This window comes from Anabrus simplex, chromosome 2 (assembly GCF_040414725.1).
Source record: "Anabrus simplex isolate iqAnaSimp1 chromosome 2, ASM4041472v1, whole genome shotgun sequence".
Classification (NCBI taxonomy): Eukaryota; Metazoa; Arthropoda; class Insecta; order Orthoptera; family Tettigoniidae; genus Anabrus; species Anabrus simplex.
In genome coordinates this window covers 1,093,875,202-1,093,899,264 of record NC_090266.1, presented here as the reverse complement: position 1 = coordinate 1,093,899,264, position 24,063 = coordinate 1,093,875,202, and positions in this window count along the sequence as shown.

The window sequence follows — 24,063 nt, the reverse complement described above, 5'->3', positions numbered from 1 at the left end:
ACCGACAAATAAGTTTACAACCAACGTTATCCAAATTGTCTGAGAAAATCATCAAGAGACGTCTAAATAACTTATTAGAGGAAATATCTCTCTTTCCGCACCATCAGTTTGGTTTCCGTCAGATATTCGACTCCAACTACTACGTATTACGGAACACATTGTACGGAGTTTCGAGTTCATGCATCATACTTTTGCAAAATTCATTGATTTGACAAAGTCACTGATAAGGTTTGGAGGAGGGCATTCTATACAAGTTGCAAACAATTGAAATCCCACATTATATCTACAAAATCATCCAAAGCTTCTTGAGCCAGCGTACCTACCCATCAACTTCATTAATTCAACACCTCGGCCCATCAGAACCAGATATTCCATCAACTCCATTCATGTCCGACTCGTTGGCTGAATGGTCAGCGTACGGGCCTTCGGTTCAGAGGGTCCCGGGTTCAATTCCCGGCCGGGTCGGGGATTTTAACCTTAATTGGTTAATTCCAATGGCCCGGGGGCTAGGTGTTTGTGCTGTCCCCAACATCCCTGCAACACACACACCACACATAATACTATCCTCCACCACAATAACACGCCGTTACCTACACGTGGAGGACGCCGCCCACAATCATCGGAGGGTCTGCCTTACAAGGGCTGCAATCGGCTAGAAATAGCCACACGAAATTATTATAACCTCCATTCATCAACATCGCAGTATGTGCAGACGATACCGTTATCTTCCCATTACCTATTCATCAACATCGTAGTGCATGGAGATGATACCGCTGTTTTCAAATCACAGCATGAATTTTTAACTGCCATTTTCCGCCTGCAAGATTCCTTACAAACCATATCAGCTTAGTTGGAGGACTGGGCAATTTCACCGAATGTACCGAAATGTGAAACCTTCACATTTACTCTGGACGTCCACTACCTCCACCATCAACAATTCTAAATGGAACTACCAAACCATGGGCGCCTATGGCAAGGCCTTGAAGTACCTGGGAATATTTGGTGACCGTCTTTTATCATAGAAATACAACATACATCTCAAATGAAATCTTAAGTTTTGTAGGACCAACAAAAGTATATCCACTCATAACCGGAAATCGTCCCTCAAATATGAATGTGGATTACTTCTCAACAAATCATTGCTACGTCCTTTCATATATGCCTGCCCAGTCTGGAGAGGGGTGCCTCGAGTCACAATCAGACGACTACAATCATTCCACAACGAAGTTCTCTGTATCATCACCAGTGCTCCTTGGTACATTCGGAACAAACAGTTACATCGTGAACTTCAGTTAGATGCTCTGGAACACATAATCTCAACGTAGGCAAGACGCTCCAAGAGAAAAATCTTATGATGTTTCTGCATAATTATGAGATTATTAGTATCATCTCGTGTGCTATTGCCAGTGGTTTTCTGAATTAATTTTCAAGCTAATTATTAATATTTTATTCAATATAACGAGTATTACATGAAAACGGTTTACCAGAAACTGGAAATTGGATAAACTGTTCGTTAACAATTACAGTTCTCTGTCCTTATTTCTGCCTTCTGCTCTTACTAAACTGTGTTCTCTTGTATCGTTATAGAACGGCCTACTGGAAGTCGGCTTCAAATCACGTCACTAGAAAGAGTTTATTATTACGTTGCGTTTTTATATAACGAGATTTTTGTTTTTCTTGTCAACAGATAGCATGTACCTATGCTAAACGATTAAATACTACATAAGTAATATCACATCAAGAAATTTAAGGTTAAAATTTCGATCCCAGAACACGGTGACTTTCAGTAGCTAATAGCGAGCAGGATTCCCTACAGTGAAATTCGGAAATTTATGATATCTCCAGCAAATTTATGAATGGATTATTTTAAAAAAATCTTGGGTAACTTCTTCTTCTTCTATAGCCACTGAAGGTCACGTTGATCTGAGATGGAAAATTTCATATTTGAATTCTGTCTTATGGTGTTAATTCTATTTTTCATGGTAATGTTGTATTTATTATTCATTGCATCTTGCTTGGAAGGGTATGTTTGAATATCGATCTAATCTCTACTATCTAATGAGCAGTGTTAGTGTGATCCATTGAAAGTATGCAGAGTGACTGTGAGATGAAATTTAGCAGCCTCTATGTTCTTTACTCTGTCATACCATCAGGCAGGTTTTCATGGTTCACTCGAGTTTGAGCAACTTCACACTATCATAGTAAGACAGAAATACTGGACTGACACTGGCGCATACTGAGGTCTTTATAGACTGCATCATAGTTGCCATGTAGGAAGACATAAGTACAAGTAGATCACCTGAGTTCTTCTTTAATTATCCACTTTTGGTGAAACACTTCTCTACGTATCTCATTCCAGGTAAGTATATTGTTTTATTATTTTCCTTGCCCGTGTTATTGTTCATGTAATTACTCTCCTCGTTATTCTTGTTATTAATCTTACCCTTGTTGTACACGTTCTTGCCTTTGTTTTTGCATTCACATCCGGACCGGCGCTTATCTTTGTTCTTGCTGCTGACACCAACGGTTGGTTCGTATGCTACTAATGAGACGTACTTTACCTTTATTTCTAGTAGATTCTACAAAATGTTTTCATATATCTGAACATATCACTCGAAACCTGAACTTGAATACCGAGACAAATTGTAGCGTTGGTGATGAAATGGCGTATGGCTGTTAGTGCCGGGAGTGTCCGAGGACATGTTCGGCTCGCCAGGTGCAGGTCATTTGATTTTACTCCCGTAGGCGACCTGCGCGTCTTGAGGAGGATGAAATGATGATCACGACAACACATACACCCAGCCCCCGTGCCAGTTAAATTAATCAATGATGGTTAAAATTCCCGACCCTGCCGGGAATCGAACCCGTGTCCCCTATGACCAAAGGCCAGCACGCTAACCATTTAGCCAAAGGTTAATATCGTTTGGGAATTGATGGATGAATGAGTTTTTAGTTCAAGGTACTAACAGGGGTTAGACAATGCTGTAATCCTTAACCTTTGCTTTTCATAGTTTACAAGGATCATGTACTGAAAGGTATAAAGAGGCAGGAAGGGAATCAGTTAGGCGGAAATGTAGGAAGCAGTTGGGCCTATACCAACGACTTGGTCTTGAAGGCAGACTGTGCTGAAATCCTGCATCTTGTAACCTGAAAATAGCTGCGCTGAGTATGATTTTTTTTTCAAGACTAAAGTGATAACAGTGGGGGAAAATACCTTATTTAATATCAGGTCGGGAATACAAAGATGGGACACGAAATCTTTTTTACGATGTGTATTCTCCCGGGATGGTAGTACAGTACGCAAAATAGATTCGAGGTGCAACAAAGGTAATTCAGTGAGCTTGCAGTTGCGATCAGCAGTATTATGTAAAAAAGAAGTCATCTCCTGGACGAAAAATTCTGTAACTTTACACCGATCTGTTTTCAGACGAACTTTCCTTCTCTAGAGTGAAAGTTGGGTGGACTCAGGATAACTTATTCATAAATTAGAAGTAACAAACATGAAAATAGCGTGAATAATCGCTGCTACAATCAGGTGGTCACAATGGAAGGAGGGTATTCGGAATGAGGAGATAAAGACTAAGTTAGCAATGAACTCCATGGATGAACTTGTACGCATTAACCTTTTTCGGCGGCAGTGCCATTTGAGGCGAATGGGGGAGAATATATTATGTAAGAGAATGATAAAATCTACTATGGATGATAAGAGAGGTAGAAGGAGAGGTATAGAAATGAACGGGACCACAGAACCAGTTACAAATGGAGGATTGGGGCGTCATTTAGTAATTTCATAGAGACTTGCAGACGAAACGCTGAAAGACATAACAGTATAATGAAGATATATACCGTGTGATTCTGTGATTCAGCCACCCTTCACAATGTAGTTTTATGAACACAACAAACGTGCGATATGGTTATAAGGCGGCTAATACCCTGCAGACGTACTGTACGGTACTAATGCCCAATGAGTTGCACACGATTTTGAACAATACCGGAAGGTTATATCGTCCGCTTGCAAAACATGGCGTCTTAAAATCATGTAGCGACATCCTCTGACCATGCCGTTCTTTCTTTCTTTTTTTCTTTCTTTCTTACCTTCTTTCTTTCTAAATCCGCTTACCCTCACAGGTTGGTTCTCTCTCGGACTCAGCGTGGGATCCCACCTCTAACGCCTCAAGAGCAGTGTCCTGGATCGTAAGACTTTGGGCCGGGGATTAAAAATGGGGAGGAGGACCAGTACCTCACACAGGCCGCCTCACCTGCTGTAATGAACAGGGGCCTTGTTGGGTGGGATGAGAAAAATTGTAAGGGATACACAAGGAAGAGGGAAGAAAGAGGCTGTGAACTTAAGTTAGGTACCATCCCGACATTTGCCTTGAGGAGAAGTGGGGAAACCACGGAAAACCAATTCAAGGATGGCTGAGGTGGGAACCGAACCCACCTCTACTCAGTTTAACACCGAGGCTGAGTGGACCTCGGTCCAGGCCTCGTGAAACATTTAAAATGTCATGGCAGAGCAGGGAATCAAACCAAGTCCTACGGGTTTGGAAGTTAATCACGCTAAACCCTACACCGCAGAAGCGGACAACTTGACCATGCAACTACGTTAAAGTGTCGTGCCTCGTGACCGGTTGTAAGAAGGGAGTCATTATATTAAAACGTAGGTAACAGTGCAGTGATTAATGTCTTAGACACGGAATCTGATGGCGTATGGATTCTACTCTCGTCGTACTACCAGCATATTCCCAGCATTGTAGCGTATCGGATGTGGTTAGGCGTCAGCCTAGCAATCAACGGAATATACCATCGGCGATTCGTTCAAATATTTTTGAATCGGTATGATGTTTGAATACGTAAACACAAACCCACGTTTGCAACATTCAAACAGTAGAACGACGCTGTTATTCATCTTGTGCCCTGCACATACTCCGCTGGCCTGAATATAATCTCTGCCGTCATTCGGCATGTTTTCCACATAGGAATACGTTGACATGCTCCTCATTTGTGGGGAAGAAAGACAAAACCGGTGCGAGGCACTAAGTCTGTACCAGGAATGGTATCCCGACAGGCGACACCCGGCTGCTACGACATTCCGCCGTGTGGAAAGACGCCTAAGGACAACAGGCGTGGCTTCCAACCAGCCGCCAGTCCGCGACAGGCCCGTTACATCGGGTGAAACATATAATGCCTTTCTGGAGGCATCTCGTAAATATCCACACATCAGTAAAAGAGTGTTTGCACTTCAGGTGAACACCAGCCAGCCGTCCGTCTGGCGAATGCTGCATGAACATAAATTTCACCCATGTCATCTTGAGCTGCACGAAGAGCTCCAGAGGTAGGATTTCGAAGCTCGAATAGATATCTGTCAGTGGTTGTTAGGCAGGCAGGAAAATGATGCAGCATTCATACCACACACCTTGTTCCCGGACGAATCGGCTTCCACAATAAAGGGAAGGTCAATCGCCACAACATGCACTATTGGAGTCCGGACAATCCTCACTGGGTGCAACAGGCGGCCCATCAAGTACGATTGGAAGTGAATGTGTCGCGTGGAATTTTGGGAGATCACCTGATTGGTCTTTATGTCTTTGGGGGCAGTGGATGAGCCCAAGCTGCCTGCACTTTCTGCGGCAGGTTCACCCACTGCTGCTGGAGGATGTGCACTTTCGCGATCGTTTGACAATGTGGTTGCAACCGGATGGAGCTTCGCCACATTCGACTTTGCCCGTTCGTCATAATCTGAAGGAGGAACTGCCAGGGAAATGAATAGGACGAGGAGACCCGGTTTCTTGGCCCGCCATATCCTCGGTTTTAACGCTTTTAGAATTCTTCTTGTGGGAGCATTTGGAGAACGTCGTTTACACTCAAGCTCAGGGAAACCCCGGCCAACTCCGGCAACTCATCACGGACGCCTGCCCAGCAATTACACCTGGAATGATTCAGCGCGCAAGACGATCTATCGGACACCGGTCCCGAATGTGCATATACCAAAACGGCCATCACAAAGAGCATTTGCTGCGATAAAACACTGTCAGGTCACTTGTGCTCCTATTATTTCCGGTCCGTATGAGTCCGACCTGCTAACTAATCGGCCCTACTTAGGGCCACAAACACATTCATCCCACACAATTTGCATGGAAGCGGGTATTTAACTTACGTTACGTGCAGTACGTATTTAAAAATATCTCAATATTTGTAATCTGCGGCCCGGACTCGATCGTCTCACCTCACAAGTAACCCCTCTCCGCCGCTCCTTTACCAACTACGCTAAGACTCCGTGGGGCACACTGTGCGGGCTTATAACATGTATTCTCAATATTGCGTTCACAACATAAATTCATTGTTTCATCGGGGTGCCAGATTCATAGAAGGCACACTCATGCCTTCCAGTGTTTAATACGAGTATAAACTTACGATGTTTACTAATGCAAGGCCTTCTGGCCCCAACGTGGCAGGTTCGATCCTGGCTCAGTCCGGTGGTATTTGAAGGTGCTCAAATACGTCAGCCTCGTGTCGGTAGATTTACTGGCACGTAAAAGAACTCCTGTGGGACTAAATTCCGGCATTCGGCGTCTCCGAAAACCGTAAAAGAGTAGTTAGTGGGACGTAAAACAAATAACATTATTATACTAATGCAAGGGGTGCATTAGACCAGTAGCGCTGAGTAAGATGTTGCGAGCGGCACTCCATTTCTTATCTCTTCATATTCTGACGTAACCTGCCCGCTGGCAGTAGTTCCCCTGTGAAAATAAGTTTGTAGCATCCCATTCATCATTTGTGCATGCGGGGCATTTATAAACAGAAAGTACGGCGTTCGAGAGCCACCTGGTATATATATACATATATGTATGTAAACCTGTTTATTAACTCGGTTTTTCAAACTGGCTTCGACATTTTGGCATGAAGTCATAATAAGGCAATTCAACGGGTGACGGCACAGGTCTAGTTGGTCTCAAGAAAGCCTGAAGCGAGAACGAAACTTCTCGTAGAAGAGCTACATTCAGCCCAGTAGTTGTTAGCAGAAGCTTCCTCGGATGGTTCAGCCTAAAGATTGAGCTATAGGAGCTGGTTCCTGACAAATATTTTGTGATTGGGAAACGTCTACTTTCGACACAAAGTGTAAGTTATGGCTTCAGATATCAGATAAGGTTTACTTACAGAATATTGTCGCAGAGTTTTCCTTCAGGACGTGCAGAGCGTCCCTAGAATATTCTAATGATACTCCTTCAATCTCGTTGCAAGTTAAGTAACATTTCCACAAATAGCCGGAGTAGAGTTCCCATACTCGTCGAAGAAACAAGCGGAACAAAGATAGAACCTTCTGATTTCAATGAAAGGAGACCATCACTTCTTGGTCGACAACAATCAGTATGTGTTACTGCGGCGTAGAAAAGAAGAATGTTCTAATTAAAAACCACAATGCTCACATACAGAACATATTTATGAACTGTGAAGAATAAATCTTTGTTGGATGTAGAGTCCTGCTTCCCTACCGTTGTGATGGACTCACAAAGTACATAGCATAGCAGAAGTATTACATGATGGAATCGTCGAGTTTCATAAGATTTCACCTTAATAATAACTAATGCATTCCTTTGTATATTATAAGAAAAAAAAAGAATTAGTCAACCGACAATTTGGAGCGCCTAGTTCATCATTACTGTTCGTCCCAAATTCATGCACTATACTAACTTTGTTTGCGTTTGACTGACACTTAGAATTTCATTATGAAGGTTTTCAAAGAAAGTCTACGGATTACGACAACCTTGCCCGTAGCATTGCTGATGATCGAACGGGCTTTTTTTAAATTTGATTTAATCTCATAAAGGATGTGAAATATTGAAGACTTGGCTTACCTTCACTTATTTTTAATTATTTTCACTTACAAATTTTATAAGTTAATGTTGAAGTTTCATACCTTTAGGATGAACAGACGTTTATTGTATTTTTACAAATACAACTGTATCACGTGTAGCATACCATGAAACACTCCTGGCAGAAACCTTCCTCACGATGGAAACAGCTACATGTCCTGTGCTTAGGAGGAAAGGATTCTGTTACTAGAGAGTGAACTACGTAAATTAGTTGATGCAGTTTCCACTCCTAGGTTCACGCGGCCGCGGTCGGTGTCATTATTTAATGTATTGCTATTTAAACAATGTCTGTACTTTTGTGGATTGTGAACTGTGATCCAGGGGAATATGATGGACCTAAAATACAGCATTGATCCAGGAAAATACGAACTTTGTTTATAACACCGGAAGTGAAAACCTGTATTCAATAATGGTAATTTATTCAATTATATTTATAATTTTCTGACAGTGTAAATAAATGTGCGCATTCCAAAGCGAAAGACGTACTAAATAATAGTTGATGGTGATGTTCCGTAAATGATACAAATTATGTTACTTTTCTCGCTATTTTTATTATTATTATTATTAGTATTGTACCATTCTGTTAATTATGAGAATGGATATTTAACGCTGATATGATAATGCGCAGCAGGACGCTAGCTGCAAAGGCGTGATGCTATACTAAGCGCGGGAACTGAAGGGGATCCCCGAGGCAAGGCGTGGTCATGTGTGACGAAGAAAGAATATGTGAGGAAGAAAGAAAGAGAGATGGGATTTTGTCTGGGGGAGAGACCTGCCATCTTACCAGAGATTTTCAGCGGGAACATACAGGCTCACCACATTACGGAAATTGAGTCGTAATTCCTATATTTGAAGGTTTCCCAGGAAAGTAAAAGGATGGAAATCATTGCCAGAATTTTACGAAGCCATAGGTGCATCAAAGTCTATTAATATATAATCGAATAAATAACTACGTGGGAGGCCGACTACCGTGAGAAAATATTTCGAGGCCACATGCCAATCTCAAGTTGTTTCCCGGGACTTCCCAGAGCGTCGCGTGGGTTCCTGCATTCTATAAGAGCTGAGAATGGTGGGAGGAGGTATTCAGTCCATGATAAGATCGCTGTCCGTGCGCGTCGCGTCTCTGCTGATATTCGCGCCGGAAACCTTTGTCTAAGACAAAGATTGTGACTAATAAGTGTTGTGGCGATAACTTGATTCAGTAGCTTCGAGATGTGTAAAATTCCCGGTAGCAATTTAAGTGAATGACAATATGTAGACGTTTGCAGTGAGACCGCGAGTGTTTAAGTATTTGACGCAAAGAGTGCTACCTCTGTAGACTTTCATTATGAGGCGATGAGAGAGGAGTGGCGACGGGCGAAAGGAGTACCAATAACAATAAGCTAGGATAGTGGTATTATTCCGGTCAGACGTAGAAGACTAGATTAGTGGAGCAGGAATAGTAAAGTCAGTTTCGAGATTCCAGATACCCAGTACTGATTCCCATGTCAAAGGGAATAAATAGATCGGGAGGTGGTGTGCTGTGAATAAACTAAGTATTTCATTTTAGTGAAGAGCGGTGAGGTGTGCAGGAGACGGGTGTTACGAACTGCCGTCCACGACCCCAAGAAGACGACCAACGAGCCACCCAGACGGAGGAAGACATCATGAACGTGATACACTGGAAGACTGGACCTAAGGGATCGATCCGGGACAACGCTGCCGCCATGACTGCTTAAGCATTCGCAGTCAACCCGGACGGTGAGGAAGAGGGCTCCAATATGATAGATAAGTGAACTATAATTAATATATATGTGTAGGGTCGGGGGGTTGTTATGCAGAAATACGGTGATTACTTTGTAAATATAGTAGGGAATATGATTACGGCCCATTAGGCCATTTATTGAGGTATTTTCTTTATATATTTTAGTGTAATGCATATACATTTTATGCTATTTCATACAAAGCAAGGATCAAGGTAGCTTATGTGATAGTGTTGCTGTGTACATAGTCGTAGGGGAGCTTAATTACGAGCTTAGGTCAATGTTTCATAGTGCCTGGCATCAGACGATATCTGCTTGTAATTATGGGTTATTAATGATAGTGTACCATTTCTTTATATTGGGAAGGGAATCTGTCTGCATAATGTAGAGCACGCATGCGGCCTGGATTTAATTGTTTACTTCGTGTTTGTATTGAGTTTGATTAACTGTGAGTGTAATGAAACTACACCGTAGGCTATGTCACGAATATTTGCGAACCCTCATACTCTACCAAGTAAGGGACTGAACCCTAGACTTGAGGGTAGCTGGAACTCGTCAGATTGGGTTGACGGCGAGGTTGATGTGAATAACGGAATGTTATACTTCATATGTTATAATCGAGACCCAGGGCGGTCTGTCACGGGCGTTGGACAGTTAGAAAAATGTAGGTGATTCCTCACTCATTTATATGGCTATTTTCGTCATGTGTAGAAGAGGGTAGGAGCAGTGGCAAAGGTCTCTGCATGCTTGGAAACTAGGCTATGTTTTTATCCTCTTTTTGTTGTGAGGGTGTTTCACGGTCGAGTCTTGGAAGTCATTCCCCCAGCCTGCACGGCAGGGAGGCTCGACGCCATTTTTAAAGAGACAGTAATGTGAGAATTTATTTCTTGCGGGCGAGACAAGCTGCCACGGCAGTTTAATTCATGCATTCATTCATTCATTCATTCATTCATTCATTCATTCATTCATTCTTTCTTTCTTTCTTTATTTATTTTTCTATTTTTTTGTTAATTGAGATGTCTTAGGTAGGAACTGGGCACTAAGGCAACTAGCTTAATCAGTACATTTTGTAAATATAACGTTTCTTTAATGGACCTTGGTTCATATCCATAAAATATTATTTCATGCGAGATTGAATAGATATGCCTGTAGTTGTAGATTCAAACTTACTATTTTGTTGTGTATATTTCCCAAATAATGTATGGGGACCTTTCTGTGGCTTTATTTCTGCAGGACAATTTCTCACTCTGGCATCATATACTTTATTTGTACGTACAGCGATGCTGTTCCGTGTAAGGACACATTTGTTTCTTTGGTTCACTTATCGTCTCCCGCACGACATCAACCAGCTATTGTATATTTTTTCGATGTTTATCTTTGGATTTATGATGTGAGCCTTTGGGGCATCCATTTTAGCACTATTAGTGCAATCAATTGTAAAATAAAGAAAGAAAATTTTGGTTTAAGAATACACAACTTAGGCTCAAAATGTTAGTAAATGCGTTTGTGTTCGTCATTTCGTAAGCATACGTATAGAACAATTTTCTTTATTATCTCCCTACTCTCGTTCACAAGAACCCAGTAAACTAACTTTCCTGCCGACTGCAGTTGAGCTGGCGCATTCATCAAATAACAGGTAAGAAGGTAAGATCGATTATGCAGTGTTGTTTATGCCCTATAGGGTACAGTATTATTATTATTATTATTATTATTATTATTATTATTATTATTATTATTATTATTGTTGTTGTACCGGGAGGTACAGTACACCCTAAAGCCACGTATTCAAATTCAGCGCCTATATGAACTCCTCTATTGGTAAAACAGTGAAACTGAAACTACACCAACTTAGGACTTTACTCAGAAGGTGTCACCACAGAAATATGATGTAATTTTGTTATTGTGCAGTGGCCAAAACTGAGTGAATTTCTCCTTGTTTTGTTTGCCATTCATCATGAAATTTGGACATTTTTCCACAGATGACACCACTAAAAAACTATGTTCATGCACCCTGGTGCAAAGTGAAAGAAATTATAATTTAAAGAAGTTTTGTATTTCTAGGTTTTTGTAACTGATTGATGTTCATTTATTTTTGGGTTGGCAATATTTCCTTTTTATTTCCACCAGTTTTGAATCTAGCCAATCCCTAATTTCTGTATTTAATTTTCAACCTATCACAGGCTTCTTGTTCGATTCTGAGTCTTACTTTTGAAATCTACCAATAAAATTGAGAGGGTGTGGCTAGTTTAGTCTTGAATGATCTCGAACCTTTCTTGGGGGTTTATAAAAAGCGGCTTTTCACGATCTTGGCCAATTGATCGTCATCTTTCTGAGTGTGTGTTTTAAGCAGGAGTTGGGCGGCCTCTTTCGTCGGCAGCTAGAACATCTATAAGGTAAAGGCCACATAACTTTATTCTTTCTTCCTACCTCCGCAGTTTAACCCGAGCGAAAGATCCAACTCTTAAGTTATGTAACAAGCTTTTCTAAAATGTAACTTTCTCCCGGCTAATGTAAAACCTTCATAAAATATTTAACTGTAAATCGGGGATGGAGAGTGAGTTACCCTCTCGAGTTCCCTTTCATCTTGGTTTGAGGTGGTCGCGTTTTCCCAACCTTTCGTTTCTGTAATGTATGGAAGTTATTTCCACCGTGCCACTTCAAGTAGTTTGGGAATAGCCCCTGTTTCAACGGCCTAGAGCCCCTTAGGTTGTTTTAGTGTTCATATCTAGGAGTGCAAATATACGCCTACATTCAGTTTGTGTTTCGGGCCATTTAACCTGTTTTTTTTTTTTTTGTTCGCAAAGGCCCTATTGGTTGGGTACGAGATACCTCTGCTTCAAATTGTAAGTTGGACCATGGAAGGCCAGAGAGTATAAGATTTTGAGGGTGACTCGAGTAGGCTGAAAGAAACGGAGAGCCGGTTAGCTCTTTTTCTAGTTTTGTAATTGTAAAGAGTGCCTCTAGAAGGCTAGAAATTGTATTTCGGGAGCAAGTGCTCCATGATATGTGGGATTTCTGCCCTTGACTTAATGGTTCCCAATTTTTTAACTTAAATTGTGTAAACTGAATCTGGTATCTCCGGAATTGTAAAACTGGGGGCTTAAGGCCCAAAGTGTTAAGGTTCTGAATCTTGGATTTTTCCCAATCTTGTTTAATGATTGCTACTTGTACCTGTAAGATAGTCATGAAAAAAATTCCTAAGTTAGAATTTCTGAAAATATAACCTTCAGTTTAAGTTTTAAAATAATTTTGATATTGTAGTTAGACCCATTCAAGCCCGCACCTTCTTTCATCACCTCTGCGTTCCACAGATACCCCGGAATTATTATTATTATTATTATTATTATTATTATTATTATTATTATTATTATTATTATTATTAATATTATTCTATTTGCATTACATCGGACGGACACAGATAGTTATTATGGCGACGATGGGACAGGAAATGCCTTGGAATTGGAAGGAAGCAGCTGTTTCCTTAATTAAGTTACAGCCCCAGCATTTGGCTGGTGTGAAAATGGGAAACCACGGAAAACCATCTTCAGGGCTGCCGACAGTGGGGTTCGAACCCATTATCTCCCGGATGCAAGCTCACTGCTGCGCGCCCCTAACCCCACGGCCAACTCGCCTGGTATTATTATTATTATTATTATTATTATTATTATTATTATTATTATTATTATTATTATTATTATTATTATTATTATTATTATCATTTCAGTACCGAGATCGATATCTGCAGTCGCTTAAGTGCGGCCAGTATCCAGTATTCGGGAGATAGTAGGTTCGAAACCCACTGTCGTCAGCCCTGAAAATGGTTTTACGTGGTTTCCCATTTTCACACCAGGCAAATGCTGGGGCTGTACCTTAATTAAAGCCACGGCCGCTTCCTTCCCACTCCTAGCCCTTCTCTGCCCCATCGTCGCCATAAGACCTATCTGTGTCGGTGCGACGTAAAGCAACTAGCAAAATATATATATATTATTTCAGTGATGACGATGGTACTGGTGGTACATAATACACAAAATATTGTACTTAATTAAACGACGTGGTTCTCAAATTCATATGAAGAATATTTCCTCCATAACTTTTACTAACAATATTGAAACTACAAAGAGTGTAGAAGGTAAATAAGAGGAAGTAAAGACGGGTAGAGAGGCTAAACGCACCAAACTTATTTCAAAATACTTTAGGATTCTCCATTCCCCTAAACCGGATAGTAATTACCAACTGATAGAGAATACTGTGCTCGGTATTATTAAAGTGATTAATGTGCATTCCGCACTGAGGATTTCATCAAAGACGAACTTACAATGCTTAGGTATAATTACTGAATTCTAGAAATCATTTAGGGATATTAGTTCAACATTAGATGTCCCGAGTTACTTACTTGAATAAGTAATTAATTGTGTCTGCATCTGTCATTACTAGATGACCCTCTCTTCACTCTCCGGTACAGAGAGGTTCCTGCCCTGTTTTATTTGCTAATCCATGACTAACCCGCAGTAGCAAGGGAGAAGGTGTCATGAGCATGTTGTCCCAGCCATTACTTTTCATACTCTCTTGGGAGGCTTCAAGGAGGTGACCTAGGCCTAGACGACTCCCCCTGTCTCTAGAGAAGGGAATGTTCTATCTGTCTTACCTTAAAACTTGTCTCCTTCCCCAATAATAGTAAAAAACAATGTAATGTGCTTAATAGTCTTCTTCTAACCACAGTTTTAATCTTGAAGTTTTTACAGTTTTTATCTTCTTTCTGATAAAACCGAAGGCGTTATGGCTTATGTCTTTTTCTTTGCCGACTACTGCATTATCTATACCACGGGGAGAGAGTCAGAGTGTCTTTTATCTTCTCTACGGCTGCTTCATTTTTCATGAGACTGATGCTTTCAAAGTATTAATTCTGCACATTAGACTTCGCACTCACCAGTTTTGCCAATGGTATTAAGTGGAAATAATACATGATCGCACTTTCTAGGTACCCTTTTAACAACGATGGATTCGGCGTTAAATGGGGTGGATTCACCTATTCAATACCAAAATACCAACGAGAGTCTAATTATATTTTCATTAAAAATGGCTATATTTCAATTAAAACATTAATGGTACTAATTTCGGCCTTATTTTGAGGTCATACTCAGCCCAATTTAACGCCGAACACGTGTCAGTGTCAGTACGGATCATTATGAAGTTTATATTATACGACTATGGATACGTTAACTTTCTCTTCAAATCCGATCCACCATACGGTGGAATTTAACACGTATTCTATTTTCACGGCATCGTGCATCGTCAGCGTGTTTAACCTTCGCGGTATCACAAACACGGCAATCTGCACCACATTAAAGCAATATATATATATAAAATAACTTGTCCTGACTGACTGACAGACTGATTCATCATCGCCGAGCCAAAACTACTGGACATTAAGAAATGAAATTTTGAGGATGCATTTATATTACAATGTAGGTGCTCGCTAAGGGAGGATTTTTTGATATTCCGACGCTAACGGGGTGAAAAGCGGGGTGAATTTTTGCAAGGAGTGTATCTATATCTCAAAACTATAAAAAAGGTTAGAGATGTGAAAATTGGTACTTACAATCTCCTCTAAAAATAAAGAAACACATATTTTTGTTTTCGGAAACTCCCAATAGGAGGGGCGAAAAGGGTGAAAAAGTGGTTGAATGTATTTAATGAAGATACTCATATCTCAGACTGAAGATATTACAGACCTGAAAATTTGTATTTGGGTTCTCCTTTAAAAATAAACAAACACGTATTTTTTTTTTGCTAGGGGTTTTACGTCGCACCGACACAGATAGGTCTTACGACGACGATGGGATAGGAAAGGCCTGGGAGTTGGAAGGAAGCGGCCGTGGCCTTAATTAAGGTTCAGCCCCAGCATTTGCCTGGTGTGAAAATGGGAAACCACGGAAAACCATCTTCAGGGCTGCCGATAGTGGGATTCGAACCTACTATCTCCCGGATGCAAGCTCACAGCCGCGCGCCTCTACGCGCACGGCCAACTCGCCCGGTAACACGTATTTTTGTGATTTTGTAAAATCCAGTTAATTGAGGGAGGTGAATTTTTAAAATGAGAGTATCTATATCTCAAAACTTTATTATTTTTACACATGTAAAAGTTGGTATTTACAATCTCCTCTAAAAATAAAGAAACACGTATTCTCTCTTTCTTTTCGGAAAATCCCAATAGGAGGGGCGCAAAGGGTGAAAAAGTGTTTGAACACCTTTAATGAGGATACTTATATCTCAGAAACTGAAGATATTACAGACCTGAAAATTTGTATTAGGGATCTCATTCAAAAATAAAGGAACACGTATTTTTTTGTTTTTGGAAAATCCAAATAATGGGGGTTAAACGGGTGTGACAAATTGGGGCGAATTTTTAGAAAGGCTATAACTACAGTGTATTTCAGAAACGTAAAATATTACAGACGTAAAAAGCGGTATTTGCAATCTCCTGTGAAAGTAAAGAAACATAGGTGATTCGTTTTTGGAAACTCCATTTAAGGGGAACTAAAAGGGGTGAAATTTTAAAAGGAGATTTTCTACAGTATATCTCAAAAACGTTACCTGTAACAGAAGTGATAAATGGTATTTTTCATCTCTATTACAAGTAAAGAAACATGTATTTTTTTTGTTTTTGGGAAAACCAATTCGTTCGGGGAGGGGGTTAAAAGTGACTGAAAATGGGGTTGAATTCTTATAATTAGGATACTGATATCTCAGGAACTGAAGATGTTACAGACGTGGAACTTGGTAATTGGAATCTCCTTAAAAAGTAAAGAAATACGTAGTTTTTGTTTTCGGAAATCCACTTAAGGGGGGAGTGAAATTGAAATATTAGTTGAAATATTTGTATGAAGATACTATTATCCAAAAACGAAAGATTTTGCAGACGTGAAAATTGGTATTTGGAATCTGCTTTAAAAGTAAAGAAACACGTATTCTCGGAAAATTCGATGAAAGGGGGGGGAGCGGATGTGAAAGAATTGAAAAAGTAATTCAATTAATTGTATCTGGATACTTACATCTAATAAAAGCTAAAGTTGTTACAGACGTGAAAATTGGTGTTTGGATCCCCTTTAAGAACAAAGAAAAACGCGTTTTGGGTTGGAATCATCTTAGGGGGCGGGGGTGAAAAGAAGTTGAATTTCTTTTATGAGGACACATATCTCAAAAACTGAAGATATTAGGGTCGTGAAAATTGGTATTTAAAAGAACGTTTACTATTAAAGAAACAAGTATCTTTTGCCGCAAAATTCACTTAGGGGGGAGTTTGAAAAGAAGTGAAAAATGTGAATTATTTTTATGGGGATACTCATATCTCAAAACTGAACGTAACAGGCGTGAACAATGGTATTTGGAATCTCCTTTAAACATACAGAAACCCGCCTTCTTATTCTTGGCGGGGAGGGGGTGTAAATCAATGAAAGGAGGTGGGGTGAAAAAGGAGTTGACACCAATTGATTTTACTGTTCATTACGTACTTATTCTGATCATAAACCGATCATTTTTAATCTTTCCAGGGTTCGTTTTCAAGAGCCATCTTTTCCTTTGGAGAACTTAAAGTTAGATTACAGTAGAATCTCCTGGCATATAAATAAAAATGTAAACACATCTGAAATAAACGATAAGAATGAATTGACCGTGCAATTGTTCATCTCTATAATGAGGTCAATAATGCACGGAAGTATATCATTCGTATCGCCAGAAATCCCGCGCACTTGCCTAGGCGCGGCAATGTTGCTGGTCACAGTATCAGCAATGCCAATGGTAGCAGATGTAATTTACCGCCAAGTAGCGGTCTTGCATAGTGATGTGGGGTCCATAATAATAATAATAATAATAATAATAATAATAATAATAATAATGTTCTGGACCGTCGTCAAAATGTACGGACCGCGCTGGAAACGGGCCCTGGCCTGTTAATGACTACGAATGCAGTCCGGCCGGGGGGTTCAGTACCGCCAAGGCACCCAAGACGACACGACGCCGAATCTCCTCAAGGATTTGATCCATATTAAAAATGCTTATAGGAAAAAATGGCAGAGGTTTAGGGATCCAACTGACCGGGTGGTATACCTGGACATTGACCGGGAAGTACGAAATCGAATGCTGGAAGGAAGGTTGAAAAATGGGAGGAACTTTGCCGTATTCTCTCAAAAAACGAGTCAGATCGCGAAATTTCGCGGATTCTCTCAGAAAACGAGTCAGATCGCAAATTTGGGCGGGTTGTATATAAAACGTTAAGCATTCATTTACAAATTTAAGTATAATACCGTAGCGAAGCACGGGTATCTTGCTAGTCTATCTATATATATAATAACTTGTCCTGACTGACTGACTGACTGACTGACTGACTGACTGACTGACTGACTGATTCATCATCGCCGAGCCAAAACTACTGGACATAAAAGAATTACATTTTGGGAATACATTCATATTACAATGTAGGTGCTCGCTAAGGGAGGATTTTTGGATATTCCATCGCTAAGGGGGTTAAAAGGGGGGGGGGTGAATTTGTAAAAATGAGCGTATCTATACCTCGAAAACGGAATAGTTTAAAGACATGAAATTTGGTATTTTGAAACTCCTTTAAAAATAAAGAAACACGTATTTTTTGTTTACGGAAAATCCCATTAAGTGGGTGACAAAGGAGGAAAAACGGTTGAATACCTTTTATATGGAGACTTATTTCTCAAAAGCTGAAAATGTTACAGACATGAAAATTGGTATTTACAGTCTGCTTTAAAAATAAAGAAACACGTATATTTTGGTTGCTAAGGGGGTGAAATGTGGGGTGAAATTTTTATGTGAGAATATCTATATCTCAAAAACTTAAACGTTTACCGACGTAAAACTTGGTAATTGGAATCTCCTTTAATAATAAGGAAACACGTGTTTTTTGTTTCCGCAAATTCCCATTAAGGGAGTGAAAGGGGGGGGGGGGTATTTGTTGAATACCGTTCATGAGGATACTTATATATCAAAAACTGAAGATGTCAGAGACATGGAAATTGGCATTTGGAATGTCCTTTAAAAATAAAGAAACCCATATTTTTTGTTTTTGAATTGGGGGTGAACGGTTGTGAAAAACGGGGTGGAATTAAGAAATGTATGTATCTAGGCCTACAATATATCTCAGACACTTAACATATTACAGACTTAAAAACTGGTACTCGGAATCTACTGTAAAAGTAAAAAGAGATATATATTTTTTTGGAAAATCCTCTTAAGGGGAACAAAAAAAGGGGGTGAATTTTTAGAATGGGCATATCTACAGTATATCTCAAAAACCTAACATGTTACGCAAGTGAAAATTGTTACTTTTAATCCCTTCCAAAAAGAGGAAGCACGTATTTTTTGTTTTTTGAAAAAACATATGGGGGAGTGGGGAGGGGTGGGTAGAAAGGACTGAAAAGTGGGTTGAATTATTTGTATTAGGATACTGAAATCTCAAGAACTGAAGACGTTACAGACGTAAAAATTGGTGACTGGAATCTCATAAAGAATTGCATAACTTTTTCTTTTCGGAAAATCCATTTAGGCGATGTAAAAAAATTGAAAAATTAGTTCAATTATTTGTATGGGTCTACATATATCTAAAAAACTATAGATGTTGAAGTCATAAAAATTGGTGTTTGGAGTCCCCTTTAAATGTAAAGTAATACGTATTCCTTTGATTTCGGAAAATCCAACTAAGGGGGAAGAAATAATTGAAAAATATATTTAATTTTTTTGTATGAGGATACTTATACCTTATTTAAACTGAAGTTAATACAGACGTGAAAATTGGTATTTGATCTCCTTTACAATAAAGAAAAGCGCATTTTAAGGGGAAAATAAACTTGGGGGAGGGGGTTAAAAAAGTAATTTATTTCCTTTTATGAGGACACATATCTCGAATACTGAAGATGTGATAGCCGTGATAATTGGTATTTAGAAGCTCCTTTATAAATAAACACATATTTATTGTTTTCGGAAAATTCACTTAAGTAGGGAGGGTAAAAGGAACTGAAAAAAAGGAATTCTTTTAATGTGGATACTTATATCTCAAAAACGGATAGTTACAGACGTGAAAATTGTTGCTTGGAATCTCCTTAAGAAACACGCATTTTGTGAGGGGAATCAACTTAAAGGGGGTGGGGTGAATAAGGAGTTGAATTCTTCTTGTGAGGATACTTATATCTAAAAAACGGTACAGACGTGAAAACTGGTATTTGGAATCTTCTTTAAAAATAAAGAAATACGTCGTCTTTGGTTTTTGGAAATCCTCTTACGGGGGAAAAGAATTGAAATATTCGTTGAATTATTTGTATGAGGATACTTATATCTCTAAAAGATAAAGATGTTACAGTCGTGAAACTTGGTATTTGAAACCTCTTTAAAAATTAATCACGTATTTTTTTGGTTTCGGAAAATCGACTTGGGGGTGGGGGCGATGGGGTGAAAACAAGTAAAGAAGGAGTTGAATTATGTTTAAGAGGACACTTAAATCTCAGAAACTGAAGATGTTACAGACGTGAAAGTTGGTTTTTTGAATCTCCTTTAAAAATAAGGGAACACACATGTTTTTGTTTGCGGAAAGTCCACTTAAAGGAGAGGGGTGGAAAAATGGAAAAAGAAGTTGAATTCATTTCATGATGATGCTTATATCTCAAAAACAGAACATGTTACAGACGTGAAATTTGGTACTGTATTTTGAATCTCCTTTAAAAATAAAGAAACACGTACGTTTTTTTTCGGAAAATCCACTAAGGGGTTGAAAATAATTGAAAAAGTGGGTGAATTTTGAAAATGAGTACCGGTATATTTACAGTATATGTCAAAATCTTAACATGTTACAGACATGAAACTTGGTATTTGGAAAGTCCTTTAAAAATACTGGACCGGGCGAGTTGGCCGTGCGCGTAGAGGCGCGCGGCTGTGAGCTTGCATTCGGGAGATAGTAGGTTCGAATCCCACTATCGGCAGCCCTGAAAATGGTTTTCCGTGGTTTCCCATTTTCACACCAGGCAAATGCTGGGGCTGAACCTTAATTAAGGCCACGGCCGCTTCCTTCCAACTCCTAGGCCTTCCCTATCCCATCGTCGCCATAAGACCTATCTGTGTCGGTGCGACGTAAAGCCCCTAACAAAAAAAGTACTGGAACACGTTCTTTTTGCTTTCGGAATAGGCACGTAACGGAGGTGAAAAGAAGTGAAAAGAAGAAGTGAATAATTTTTAATGAGGATGCTTATATCTTACAAACTGATGATGTTACAGACGCGAAAATTCGTATTTGGAATCTCCTTTAAAAGTAAAAGAACATGTATTTCTTCTTGTTTTCGGAAAATGGGAAGGACTGGTAAAGGGGTTAATTTCTTTTTATTGGGATTTTTATAGCCTGTATCAAAAATGAAAATGTTACGACGTGGAGATATATATTTTGGAATCTACTTTAAAAATAAACATTTTTTTTAGATTTGAGGGAAGACACTTTCTCATATGATGTACCGTTCAACGTTGCATGGTCACCTTAGCCCCAAAAGGCAATTAGACAAACGTAGTTTACAAAGGGTTTCAGGGGTAAATGAAACTCAATTTGTCGGTAAATGTTTATACTTTAGGGATTTTCCGCTAATGTCTTAGTACAGTACCTAGGAACGATTACTTTCATTACTTTACGAAATCCACGCGAGCGAAGCCGCGGGTAACTGCTAGTTCTTAATATACTTCTTCCTGGAGGAGTGGAAATGGACAACTTGAAGAGGGTACCTTATTGCTAAGAGCACATCACTAAATTTGATATTTCTCAAAGCAATTATTTATTTGATGTTATTTTCAATCCTTGTAGATCAAAAGTAATTTTACTCTGGTCTCATTTCAAACGTAGTGGATAATGTACCAAATGTAGTTATGTTTCAATGTCGTACCTAAATGAATAAACATGTGATAAAATTATATCAGCTGTTCCATTCTATAATCAGAAAATAGATAGTCCAGTGTTAGTATAACTTAGCATATGTAGGACGTCCAGAAATTAACTTCCCCTATTTATTTTATTTTAAAGTAAACGTGTTTAGCCTGGAAATATGAGCATGCACGACCGATCTGTGATGTAGAAATCGTATACCGACCGGACAATTCCCGCCTGGTGTCAGTATCACAACACCAGTGGCTCGAAATGGTGGCTAGTATCCTTTCTCCCGTCGCCTGCGGGGTACGGTATGTGATAAACTTTCTATGGAAATTGCAATGGGCCATTTAAAGCAAAAGGCGCCGGATGATCAGTGCAGGTGTTGTTCTGATCCATGGCAATGCTTGCCCACATACGGCTCGGCACTCAGCAACTGTTCTGCAGGAGACCGGCTGGGAGGTGTTTGATCATCAGCTGTATAGTCCTGATTTTGCTCCCGATGATTTTAATCTTTTCTTCCCCCTCAAGATATTACTGTACTCCTGTCACCATTTTCACACGGACGAAGAGCTGAAGACGAATGTCGCACGCAGGTTTCATTCCCAGAAAGCAGACTACTACGACAACAGCATACAAAAATTGATCCCACGATATGACAAATGTCTCACATCTGGTGGTTATTATGTCAAAAAGTAACTACAACATCTCTGTATCATGTGCCATTCAAGTTCTTCATGTAACTGTGTTATATTTTTCAAACAGTAAAATTCTTATTTCTGAACGGTCTTCGTAATATTAGAGCATTTTATGAACACTCACGTGTTCAAATTTCATTCATTTCGTTGTCCTCAAATGGCAGATAATTTGCTTTAAATATAACATATAGTCCTGTCTTACCTTAACTGCTCCGAAAATTATCTCCTCTTCCAGTAAACCATTCATGTCTTTTGTATACGATATATGATCGAATTATTCTTACTTAAAGCGAAACCCGAATATCCTCAGAACGGCTAATCCGTTTTACGAAACCTAGTATGTTACTAGGTTATACAGAAGAAATTGGAACTCCACCGAAAAACATTACGAGGTCGTTCAGGAATACCTTCTGAGTATATTAGTATAAGGTGCACGTGGTCTGTCGTCGCCGGCTACAGAGTAATAATGTAATTATTATTTATTCGGTTCGTTGCCCCTATCATCCTTGTTTTAGTGAAAATACATTCACAAGAGTGAAATGGCCTGTAGTATGCAATAATCAAAACATACAACACAAAACGCAGAGTAATGCAACAACACTCAGATGACACGTACACTTTCATCACACTGTGTTCAATCTGTTATGTCAGCGTTTTGTACACTACAGTACGTGTCGTTGGCTTCTGGCGCGTTAAAGAACTCCTGCGGGACAACATTTCGACACCCCGGCACCTGTCAAGAACTAGCATTTAGGACGGACGTAACACATATAACATTATTATTATTATTATTATTATTATTATTATTATTATTATTATATTCAGTACAATACAGATGTCAAACTGATAGGGGCAACAAGCGAAACGAAATTCAATTAGTCTGAATCGAGCCACCTCAGGCCACGGGTATCTTATACGAATACAGGGTGTTAGGTGTATACGTGCAGATATTAAGCTAGTCGGCTAAGAAAAATACATCTCATAATATATGCTATCAACTTTTTACCTTGTCCTATCAGTTTGCCCATAACTGAGCCAAATATTTCAGGACCTAATGTGTTTTGAACGGCCGTAGCAGGATACGCCGGTGATGTCATTCTGTCCACGCGTAGCGGAAGTACAGTAGCCGAGTATAGGGCTTGTTGAACCTGTTTCTTATCGCAGGCCAACACATGTTGTTCTGCACTTCCGCTAAAGGCTTGGCAAGTAGAAGAGGATGACTCACGTGCCAGGTCACTTGCTGTACTCGAAAACCGGTGTAGGGTACTCTGTGTGAAAAGTACACAGAATCCTTACAGTGACGTCGAAGATCCGTACAAGCACATACGTGCGAATCAAGTGTTGTGTATTTGTGTACGATTTTTAAGACGTCAATGGCATTACTCAGTGATCCAAGCTGACAAAATGAAAGGAAATGGTTAATAAGCAAATGAAATATGGGCGCAACATTTCTGTGCTGTTATTGCGACAGTCTACGATGAATTTCTGACAATAGACAATGCGGGTTGTCTATGCTTATTCATAAACTTTTTAGGTCATTGAAAGGACGATGGACACTGAAAGAAAAGGCTATAAGTATTCAGTGAAATTGTTATTAATGAGACAAATTTCAAAAACCGTAGTTGCATCCATCGTGAACATTGCTCGAAGGAAAAAGACCTACTGTGGAATTGCCGCCGGGCATTTCTAATAGAAGGCTTATTCTTCTTTTTCCTAATCTGTTTACCCTCCAGGGTTGGTTTTTCATGGGACTCAGCAAGGGATCCCACCTCTACCGCCTCAAGGGTAGTGTCCTGGAGCGTGAGACATTGGATCGGGGATACAACTGG